Consider the following 12,373-nt stretch of genomic DNA (forward strand, 5'->3'; position numbering starts at 1 on the left):
GACAGTATACTCAGTAGTACAGATATATACTGTACACACACACACAGTATACTGAGCAGTAGACATATTTACTGCAAACACACAGATAGTATGTCTGCAGTAAGATGTCTACTGCTCAGTATACTGTTTGTGTATCCTGAGCAGTACAGATATCTACTACACACACGTACACAGGCCTCATGCGGGCTGGATCCCGTGCGTCATGGCGCACGGAGAGTGTTGGTCACACCGGGGTGCGCCAGGGCGCTGTGCTACTGGCGAGCCCCATCCTTTCTGACCCACGGGGTGCCCATGGGCCCCATCCTGTCCAGGAAGGTGGTCACTACGGACGCCAGCCTGACAGGTTGGGGCGGGATTCACGAGGGCCGGTCTGTGAGGGGCCGCTGGGGTGTGGACCTCCAGCGGTCTCACATAAATTTTCTGGAACTTTCAGTGGTGTTCCTCTCCCTGAAACATTTCCTTCCGTCTCATGGGTCATCATGTCCTGGTGAGGACGGACAATACGACGACGGTGGTGTACATCAACCGTCAAGGGGGATTACGCTCCCGTCAGTTGTACATGCTGGCACGCAGACTAATCCTGTGGAGCTGTGGTCGTCTCCTCTCCCTGAGAGCGACGCACATCCTGGGAGTCCTGAACACGGGCGCAGACCTGTTGTCCTGGGGCGCGCCGGTATACGGGGAGTGGTCTCTGCACCCAGAGATTGTGGAACAGATATGGGCCTGTTTCGGTCGGGCCATGGTGGATCTGTTTGCGTCGAGAGACAACGCGCAGTGAGCGCTGTTTTACTCTCTGCGTGGCATGGATGCTCCCCTCGGCGAAGACGCACTAGCGCACGTCTGGCTGCGCGAGCCTTTTTACGCATTCCCTCCCCTGGCCTTGATACCCCCCACTCTGTCCAGAGTGAGGGAGCATGGCCATGCACTGATTTTGATAGCTCCGCATTGGCCTGCGATGCATTGGCTGGCGGAGATATATCAACTGCTGTGCGCTCAGCCCTGGCAGCTCCCGCTGCGCAGGGACCTGCTATCGCAGGGAGGGGGGACGGTTTTCCACCCACACCCAGAGCGCCTGGCTCTGTGGGCTTGGCCCCTGAGCGGCTAAATCTGTCAGCTGTGGGCCTTTCACAGCGCGTGATTTCCACTATACAGAGTGCTCGAGCCTCCTCCACTAGGTCTCTGTATGACTGTAAGTGGAGAGTGTTTGAGGGGTGGTGTCACAGAAACGGCCACATTCCCTTTCAGTGTCCTGTAGGAGTGATATTGTCATTCTTGCAGGACCTGATTGACAAACGAAAAGCCTTCTCCACGATTAAAGTGTACTTAGCGGCTATCGCTGCATGTCACCAGCACCCGCTGGTTTGCCGTTTTATGAAGGGAGCGCGCAGGCTTCTCCCCGTGTCCAGACCACTGGTACCACTGTGGGATCTGGCTGTGGTTCTGGAGGGGCTTAAGGGCCCTCCTTTTGAGCCACTGGAGGGAGCGGACTTGAAACACGTGTCTCTCAAGACAGTGTTGTTGCTGGCTCTGGCTTCGGCTAAACGGGTTAGTGACATCCATGCGCTTTCGGTGCATCCCTCATGCGCCCAGGTCTTCCCGGGGGATGTAAGGATGATTTTGAAGCCCAACCCGGCTTTTGTGCCTAAGGTGGTGGGCTCATGTTCTCCTATTGACCTTGTGGCTTTTGCTGCCTCACCGGGTGAGCAGTTGTCGCATGCGTTATGTCCAGTCCGTGCGGTGCGCACTTATATGGATAGGACAAGGGGTTTCAGGAGGAGCGATCAGCTGTTCGTCTCCTGGGCTAATCCTCATAAGGGGAAGCCTGTCTCAAAGCAGCGCCTATCCCACTGGGTGGTGGAGGCGATTGCTTTGGCTTATACGAGTCAGGGTTTGCAGCCACCTGTGGGTCTGCGGGCGCACTCGACTCGGGGCTTGGCCGCATCCTGGGCCTTATTCAGGGGAGTTTCTGTTCAGGACATCTGTGCTGCGGCGAGTTGGTCCTCGCCACTCACTTTTGTCCGTTTCTATATGCTGGACGTTTCCGCTCCGTGCGTGGCACGAGTGGTTTTGCTGTCCTGATAGGAACAGAGTACTTTTCCCTGTGGGTTGGTGGACACTAGATAAGCTTGTCTGGCAATACGGGAGCAACCACATCCCATAGTGAGACATTGAGCAAAATATTATGAAAGAGAACTTTAGGTTATTTACATAACCCCGGTTCTCTGAGTAATATGAGTGAGATGTTTCACCAGACAACCCTTCTTGCTTGGGCGAGTGAGAAGAGGTGCTTATCTTGAATGACGTGGTGCCGACGGACACGTTTCACCAGCCAATCAGGATTGGCGTAATGAGATTAATGCTTCTGAGGTCTGCAGCGGGGGCGTGCATCCCATAGTGAGACATCTCACTCATATTACTCAGAGAACCGGGGTTATGTAAATAACCTAAAGTTTTTGTATCCCGAGCAGTACAGATATTTACTACACACACGCACACAGTATACTCAGTAGTACAGATATTTACTGCAGACACACACACACACACACAGTATACTGAGCAGTAGACATATTTACTGCTAACACACAGACAGTATGTCTACGGTAAGATGTCTACTGCTCAGTGTACTGTTTGTGTATCCTGAGCAGTACAGATATATACTGTACACGCACACACACACAGTATACTGAGCAGTAGAAATATTTACTGCAAACACACAGACAGTATGTCTGCAGTAACGATGTCTACTGCTCAGTATACTGTTTGTGTATCCTGAGCAGTATAGACATTTACTGCACACACACACAGTATTCGGAGTAGTACAGATATTTGCTGTTATGTATATATACAGGTCCTTGTACTCTAAAGCTCTTTTAGTCAATTAATTAATAATTAATTATTTTCTGATTATGATATTGATTTATTTTGTCTCACTGAAACCTGACTGCAGGAGGATGAATATGTTAGCTTAAAGGAATCCACTCCTCCTAGTCACTGTAGTACTCACATTCCTTTAAGTGGAGGTGGAGCCACATTTGACTGAAGTCTATTAATAAATCCTAAACCAAAACTAAATGATAATTCATTTAAAAGTCTTGTTCTTAGCCTCACTCACCCAACCTGGAAAACATTACAGACAATTTTATTTGCTACAGTATATCGAGCTCCTGTTCCTTACTCTGAATTTTTATTTGTATTTGCATAAGGCTTGATCTGTAAAACAGATGAAGTTATTATTGTGGGTGATTTTAATATTCACATGGACAACCTCAATGATGTTTTTAGTACTGTGTTTATTTCTGTATTAGATTGAATAGAAGTGTAAATAAACCGACTAATTGTCTGAACCTCACTCTTGAACTTGTCCCCTCATATGGCATTGAAATTGATCATCTAATAGTCTTTCCACAGAATCCTCTTCTGTCGACCATTTTCTAATAACCTTTGAGTTCATATTACTGGACTATAAGCCTTTTTGCAGAAATTACTGGACTATAAGCCTTTTTGCAGAAACTCTTACAGCAGATGTTTTTTCTGATAGTGCTGTAGCCCAATTTAAGGAAGTGATTTCTTCAGTATTGAATTCAATACCATGTCTCAATGTAACAGAGGACTTGTCTGCTTCCTTTAGCTCCTCACAAATTGATCATCTTGTTAAAAGTACTACAGGCTCATTACGGACAACTCTAGACTCTATTGCACCACTGAAAAAGAAGACAATTAAACAAAGGAGGTTAGCCTCATAGCCAGCGGACTCCACTAAACTGGAAGAATCTCGTTTAGTCTGGCAAGATAATCTTAAAACATACAGGAAGGTTCTCCGTAATGCCAGAACAGCCTATTACTCTTCATTAATACAGGAGAATAAGAACAACCCCAGGTTTGTCTTCAGCACTGTAGCCAGGCTAATAGAGAATCACAGCTCTACTGAACCATCTATTCCTTTAGGTCTAAGTAGCAATGACTTCATGAGCTTCTTTAATGATAAAATTATTACTATTAGAGACAAAATTCATCACCTCTTGCCCTCAACAGGCACTGATCTGCATTCTGATAAAGCAAGTTTGGAAACAGCTGCAAACCTGTAAACATGATATATATTTAGATTGTTTTTCTCCCATCAACCTTTATCATATACCTTCATAATTTCTAATTTCTGTCTTTTTATCAGGATATGTACCACAGTCCTTTAAAGTAGCTGTAATTAAACAGGATATGTACCACAGTCCTTTAAAGTAGCTGTAATTAAACCTCTCCTGAAAAAGCCCACTCTAGATCCAGATGGTTTTAGCCAATTACAGACCGATATCAAACCTTCCCTTTCTGTCTAAGATACTTGAGGAAGCTGTAGCTAATCAGCTGTGTGACTTTCTCCATAAGAACAGTTTATTTGCACATCCCGGGAGTCCTGAACACGGGCGCAGACCTGTTGTCCAGGGTCGCGCCGGTATACGGGGAGTGGTCTCTGCACCCAGAGATTGTGGAACAGATATGGGCCCATTTCGGTCGGGCCATGGTGGATCTGTTCGCGTCGAGAGACGGGATTTAGAGTGCATCATAACACAGAGACCGCATTAGTCAAAGTTACAAATGACCTCCTAATGGCATCAGACAAAGGACTCATCTCTGCCGCATTTGACACAGGCTGCTCCAATAGGTTTTTCAGGACTTTGCAGCTAATTCAGAATGCTGCTGCACGTGTTCTGACAGGAACCAAGATCAGAGATCACATCTCTCCCATTTTGGCTTCCTTGTATTGGCTACCTGTTAAATCTGGAATAGAATTTAAAATTCTTCTCCGTACATACAAAGCTCTTCATGGTCAGGCACCATCATATCTAAAAGAGCTCATAGTACCTCACTACCCCTCTAGAACACTGCGCTCTCAGGACGCTGGGTTCCTTGTGTTTTCTAAAAGTAGATTGGTTGCCAGAGGTTTCAGCTATCAAGCTCCTCTTCTGTGGAACAAACTACCATTCTGGGTTCGAGTAGACCATCACCACCACCATCTGTAAACATACATGTCTCATTAATGCATGTTACTAACTAAACATCTTCCCCGGAGTTTCTGTGCTCTATCATCTTGCAGGTTCTCATGGATCGTGGCTGCTGCTGTGGTCCTGCATGACGTCCACTACACATATTACCACTGTCATTATTGTTACCATATTTTCATTGCAGTTTATGGCTAGTTGATGATCTATCTCATCACAGGTTCCACTACTACTGTAATAATTTTATTATTTATTGTAATTCGTTGTCATTTTATCAGTCATTGTAATTGTACAATATGTCTCTGTTGATTTCTTCTGTACACATGACATCCATTGCACGTCTGTCCGTCCTGGGAGAGGGATCCCTCCTCTGTGGCTCTTCCTGAGGTTTCTTCCACCTTTTTTCCCTGTTAAAAGGTTTTTTTGTGGGCAAGTTTTTCCTCACTCAAAACAAGGGTCTAAGGACAGAGGATGTCACTCCCTGTACAGATTGTAAAGCCCTCAGAGGCTAAATGTGTTTTGTGAATTTGGGCTATACAAATAAGATTTGATTTGATTTGATTTATTCTTTAAATCTCAGCAAAACGGAGGCATGAAGGTAGGAGGTCAGTGTTTAAAAACCTTGCATGCTCTTACTAATTTCTCAAATCTACCTAGTGCAGCTATTATTATCACAATTTAATATCTACTTTCTTTTACTAAATTATTAAGTTGATCATATAATTATTTTTTTCACAAAAACCTACTGATCTTCTGACTGCTCTAATCCCTGCACCACCATCACAACCAGATATCTTTATTTGTCACCCATGTTTTAGCACAATGACATCAACATAAGGAGGGAGTGCATCCTGAGAAGACTTGTTGTCTGTGTCAGTGAAGACCCAGATGTATAAGTTTATTACAATTCTTTCTCATGTAGTATAATTGTAAACATGCAACATAACATTTGTTGTTTAGAGTTTTACTTATATTTGTTTGCTGTGTTGTTCAGTCCTCTGCACCTAAGGATGCAGAGAGGGACATCGCCACCACAGTCATAGGGATTTACACAATCCAAAGAGATGGGCATGAGGAGCCAGAGGATGTGGCAGTTGTGATGTTGGCAGTGTCATCATGGGGTTCATCATGCTGTTTGGGCTTTTTTATGATCTAACCTTTACCGAAAAACTCAAGTACACCATCGAGTTTTTCCAGAAGATCATTATGAACTTGGATGGACACAAGCTGAATGCGAAGTTACAGCAGCTGAAAACCAAGCTGTTTTCATAAGAGGCAAACACTCTGTCCACACAGTCAGTGACAGTCAGCATGCATGATTTTCTTCTTCTCTATTTATATATGTATATATTTATATGAGTGAGTTTTTATTCATTTTAAATAAAAACACATGAACCTAATTTTGTGTTCTGTGTATCTGAAATAGGGGTCAAATGAAGTAATGAAATAATTTTATTTTAGACCAACTATATTAGTTTGAGTTGTACAAATGTAAATCAGTTTAGGCCAGTTAATGTACTTATTTTGTTTTGGCTGTGAGTTCAACCAACTCAGTTAAATCATATTACAAGGAGGTACTTAGTTCAAGTTGTCCTACATTATGAAAGTCTAAGAGAGACTGGTTTTGGTACATCTCGGACCTCAGGTAACCATCTCACTAGGACTATAGATACTTAGGTGTGCACTGAGACAACAGGCTGGACTGGAGGTGTAACACTGAGGCTGTCTACAAGAAGGGGCAGACTAGACTCTACTTCCTGAGGAAACTCAGGTCCTTCAGTGTGTGCAGCAAGATGTTGCAGATGTTCTGCCAGTCTGTTGTTGCAAGTTCCATCTTCTTTGCAGCCATCTGTTGGGGCAGCAGCATCAGAGCTAGCAACACCAAGAAACTTAATAAACTGATTAAGAAGGCTGGCTCTGTATACACACCTCAACAATCAACTGCAGTAAGAGCTCATATTGTGCCATAACAGTCCAAGCAGTGTCATATCATTGTTTGTGCTAAGTAAAGTACATTGATGCATCTATAATAACAGTATGTCTGTGTATGTTTCTGTGTGTACAAGTTATATAGTACTGGTAGTACTGGCAACAGAATAATGATAGCTGCATTCCACACAGGGGAGGTCCTGCTATTGTTCTTGCTGGTTCACTGTTACTGGGACAATCAATGAAACTGAGCCATCTATGTTGTTATTAAGTCCACCTGTATTTGTCCTGCTTTGACAAGTCAAAACGTCTGCTGTGCTGTGTGTGGGGTTAATGGATGGGTGGATGGCTCATGCAATATATTTTGTGAGAATCCTCTACAACTCATAACAGAAATACCTACAAACATGATCAGCAGAAATCAACAGTACATATGTGATTACACGTCATGCAACAAACATTCATCTTCTGAACATAAACTGAACATTTCGACTTATTGAAATCTTTGTATCCTTGAAAATAATCCTGTTGAGCCTGCTCTCCTCCAGGTGGAGGCGCTGTAGGACAAACACACACAGCTGTTTTTTCATGACATCAAGAATAGAAATGTGCAGTGATGAAGCTGTTGAACGTAGACAGAGCTTGTTGTTGAGCGTGTGTGTTGTCCCAGCTGTTTGTTGAACAGTACAAAGAGTGTAAAAAGACTGGGTCCCGCTGTGTTACTCAGGCTGCACTACAGCGTCTATTCACAGGCGCGATCCCACTACTGAGCGGCACGGGGGCTTTGACCTGCTCCGTTTCCGACCTGGGCCGGTGCACCCCTCCTTAGACGACCTGGTGGTCCCGGGCTCCCCCAGGAGCACCATATCGATACCGAACTTAGTGCGGACACCCGATCGACATAGTCCGCTGCAGCTCAGAGCTCCTGAGCTCAAACGATCCGCCAGCCTCAGCCTCCCGGTAGCTTGGATTACAGGCGCGCGCCACCGCACCCGGCAGCATCTGTCCTCGTGCATAGGGGGCTTGAGTTTTTAAAACGTGACGTCATCAGGAGAGACACGTCAAAAAAACCCAGCTGCAACGTTGAAGTCTGGTCCGTATTAAAATTTCATATTCATAAGTGTAAATTTACTCGAAGAAAATCATCTTTTGTTGCCTTTCACAGTGAGCTCAGACAGTACATCGCTTCCATTAAGTTTTCTAATAACACAAAAGCGATTTTATAATGTTTTGTATGTGATCTGTGTTCCTTTGTGAAACAAAGTACTAATAAAAAAAAAAAATACATTTTAAAAAAAGGCTGGTCCGTATTCATTTTCCTGAAGCTCCCTCGCTGATAAAACCTGATTTCAAGAAATCTTTTGAAAGCTGTGAGTATCTTCTTGATTTTACATTCCTTTTCGAGATTGAAACTAATACGAACTAATACAAACGGAAATAAACATAATTATTATTGTGACATCATTAATTAATTCGTGTGGACTGATCTGAGCGATTGATGGACTTCGTTGCACTTCACTGTCACAATGCTTATAAGAAATGTTATCTTAGGGTAAAAAAATAACTAAGAAAAATCAAATATGAAAAGAATATTAATAATACTACCAGATTGAGCTGATGTAAACTGAAAATCCTGATTAATATTTGATGTGAAGAAGTAATGGAACCTAGTTTGTCTGTATTAATGTAGAGCTGTAACAGCACTATAATATAGAACATAAAGCAAGTGAATACAACATGGTAGAGTAGACTACAGTTTATCTGGCACAAGATAATATAATATGGAATGTGATATAGATATTATAAGGTAATCTGTAGTGATATACAAGTACTGTTGTTGGTTAAACTACTTTTAGTTTCTGACATAGAAGCGCTGGCTTGTAGGTTCTGTGGTCAGGATGAATATTTGTTCAGTTTTGATCAGATTTCACACAAATTTACCTTCAGACTGAGCAGAATATGTATGGCATACTCTTTTTTTCAACGATAAAATAAACATGTTAATGTTTGTATGTTAATGTACTGTGTATCAAACAATATATTAAAGTCTAGAAATCTTGGTGGATTTGGTGTAGAGTATTCAGAGCAGAAATGGAAACTTCATGAAATGACCAGAAGGTGGCACTTTCCTCCTATGTATGGATGGAAAGGCTGGGAGGGACACAAAGTTAGTTAATGTTCATACATTGTTGTTTATGTTCATAACACATTGTAATAAATAACACCAGACCGATTAGAAAGCAAAAAAACACAAAGCAAATAAAAATGCAATGTTTAATTCATGAATTCACATATGAAAGTATTTTGCTTAGTAATATTTCAGCAAGAACAAATTGGCAAATGATTGGTGTGACTGAGATAACAGTCCAACAATCAAAACTATAATTTCAAGCAGAAACATATCAGATCAGGAAGAGTAAAATATATTATGGCTATTTATGTTGTGTCTTTTATCATTATTAATATATAATACCAGGACACCAGATGATGAAATCAAATCAAATCGAATCAAATCAAATCAAATTTTATTTGTATAGCCCAAATTCACAAAACACATTTTGCCTCTGAGGGCTTTACAATCTGTACAGGGAGTGACACCCTCTGTCCTTAGACCCTTGGTTTGAGTGAGGAAAAACTTGCCCACAAAAAACCCTTTAACAAGGAAAAAGGGTGGAAGAAACCTCAGGAAGAGCCACAGAGGAGGGATCCCTCTCCCAGGCTGGACAGACGTGCAATAGATATCACGTGTACAAAAGAAATCAACACAAACATATTGTACAATTACAATGACTGATAAAATGATAATGAATTACAGTGAATGATAAAATGATTATAGTAGCAGTGGAACCTGTGATGCTGCATAGCAGCAGCAAGTCATTAACTAACTATAAACTGTAATGGAGATATGGTAACAATAATGACAGCAATAATATATGTAGTGGACGTCATGCAGGACCGCAGGAGCCACGATCCATGAGAACATGCTGTTAATTTTTTATTTTAGCAGACTCCTGCTGGAGAAAAATCCTGACAGTTGAGTCAGGGCTAAAAAGTAGGGCTGAAAATAGAGATTTTGACCTCAGGGTGATGCTAAAGAAAAGGTCATGGATTCATTAGAATCACGAGGGTTTATCCCCTTGGAAGCATAAATGTTCCCTTTAAATTTCACAGCAGCTTGGTCATTGTGTCTTGTGAAATGAGGTTTTGGCCTGGGGGTGGTGCAAGAGTGTCTACAAAAGGCTCATCCATTCCTGGTTTACAGTATTTTTTCTGGTTGACCCTTGAAAGGAATGTGTACTTGGGACCTTTGTCACTGTTGTTTCTAGATGCTAGATAATGTAAAAATATAGTAGAAGTCAAAAGATTCAAAAAAATTACAAACAACCAAACCAAAAACACACAAACAGTATGTATTTTTTATTCTTACACATGTAACAGGGACACTCCACCAATTTCACACATCACATAATGTCAGTTTATTGTCGCACTTTTTGTGGGTGTTTATGAGGCAAGAAAGATCCATAGGGACTTGGCTTGTGAACCGGAGGGTGGCCGGTTCAAGTCCCACATGGCCAAAAGTATGGAAGGTGGACTGGTAGCTGGAGAGGTGCCAGTTCACCTCCTGGGCACTGCCGAGGTGCCCTTGAGCAAGGCACCACTCGCTGGGCGCTGGTCTGTCTGGCTGCCCATCTCTCTCCACGTTTGCATGTCTATGCCATTGTACTGCATGTGTCCGGGTAAAAAATAGAGTGAAAAAAGAATTTCCCCACTGAGGGATTAATAAAGTATATCTTCTTCTTTTTCTTCTTCTTAAGCAAAAGTGTGTAAATAATATTAGCAAACTGTTCAAGTATCAAATGTAAAAGTACTTACTGTGCAGAAAAATCTTCCTTGCCATTGTTTTACTATTATATGATATTTTTGAATTAATATCACAATTGTATTGATGTGTATGCTGCATTTTACTGCTGTACATGTTTAGGATTACATTCATTTTAGATGACCATATGTACTAGTGGATAGTTTCACACACAGCAATGCATAATGTTCAATAAAATCATTATAGCTTTGTAGCACCACTCTCCTGAAAGAACTACGTATGTCTAAATAGACAACTTTTCATGACGTCAGGGAAACAGTTCTGTGATGATGCATTTTCCAGCAAATCCAAAGAGGAGTTTATTTAGTTTAAGATCACATAAATAAACACTTCCTTCAGTTTATCAAAGCAATTCACATATAAAATCAACAATTTTGAAAGTACGTGTTTTTTACTGGACAGGAGGGGTATGAAAATCTGAAAATGGTGAAAATGTATTATGGTGTTGAGATCACAACATACAATAATATATTATATTATTATAATATTTTTATGTTATGACTATAGTTAGTATGAGAAACCTGATATGAAAAAACTAGTAACCCAAAATATAAGTAGAAACCTTAAATTTAGCATTTAATGTCTCCTTTAAGAACAGTGCTTAAGTAAATATACTTTCTACCACTGGGAAAATATAGGATCTGTAATACATCATCTGCGCTTTAGGTTTTGGTGTTGCTTGTGTAATGAAATCTTGGCCTGGTGCCGAACATGAGATACATTATTAATCATCATCTGGGAATCATGATTGAAAACGAAGATGGCATATTTTATAAATCGCTCTAGGGGGAATTCAGTAGCCCATACCAAATCTAGTTGAAAACCTGTCATTGATTTGGAAGCTATTTGTTATCTCTTTTTCACTTGCAGAATACTTTGTTTTCTAGTAAAGTGTTGGCAAAAGACATATTAGGCCTATGTTAGCACTAAACAAAAGGTCAGAGGTCACTAGAAATCATTAGGGATCACAGGAACCATGAATACCTACATTAAAATGTCATGGTAATCTGGCCAACAGTTGCTCAGATAAGTGGACCAAAGTGTTGAACGGATGACTGACCATCCATTAGGAGTGCAGAAACAGCTCCAAGCTGAACCATATTACCAGCATGTCTCTCATTATCCCAGCTGGAGTCGAGTCTGATAGCCACAGCGGTATGCCTCAAATGATTAGAGTATGCTACAGTGATCTGTGATATTGTCCTTTACATAATGTTTCAATCAAACCGACCATTGGGCTCTGTTGCTGGTAACTCGTCCATGCTCTGATGTCTATACTCTGTTGGCCCCTTGGCCTGTATCCAAATCTGCAAATACAGCTCCTGTGTTGTCCCTCTGGAGAAACTAGGACCTTCTACTCAGTGCCCTCTATATTATAGTACCTTATCATCCAAACAGAGATGACTACTTTGTACTGTATTGGCAATACTAGAACAATTAAGTCAGGGTTGAAATCAAGGGGTATGATGTGAAACTGACCCCAGTGCTTATCAGCCTTCTGTCCTCAACTGACCCACTGACACTTTTTCAAAGTGGGCCAAGTGCCATAAGTGCAGATGTCTTGTCGCTCCAG

Source organism: Larimichthys crocea, chromosome III (assembly GCF_000972845.2).
Source record: "Larimichthys crocea isolate SSNF chromosome III, L_crocea_2.0, whole genome shotgun sequence".
Classification (NCBI taxonomy): Eukaryota; Metazoa; Chordata; class Actinopteri; family Sciaenidae; genus Larimichthys; species Larimichthys crocea.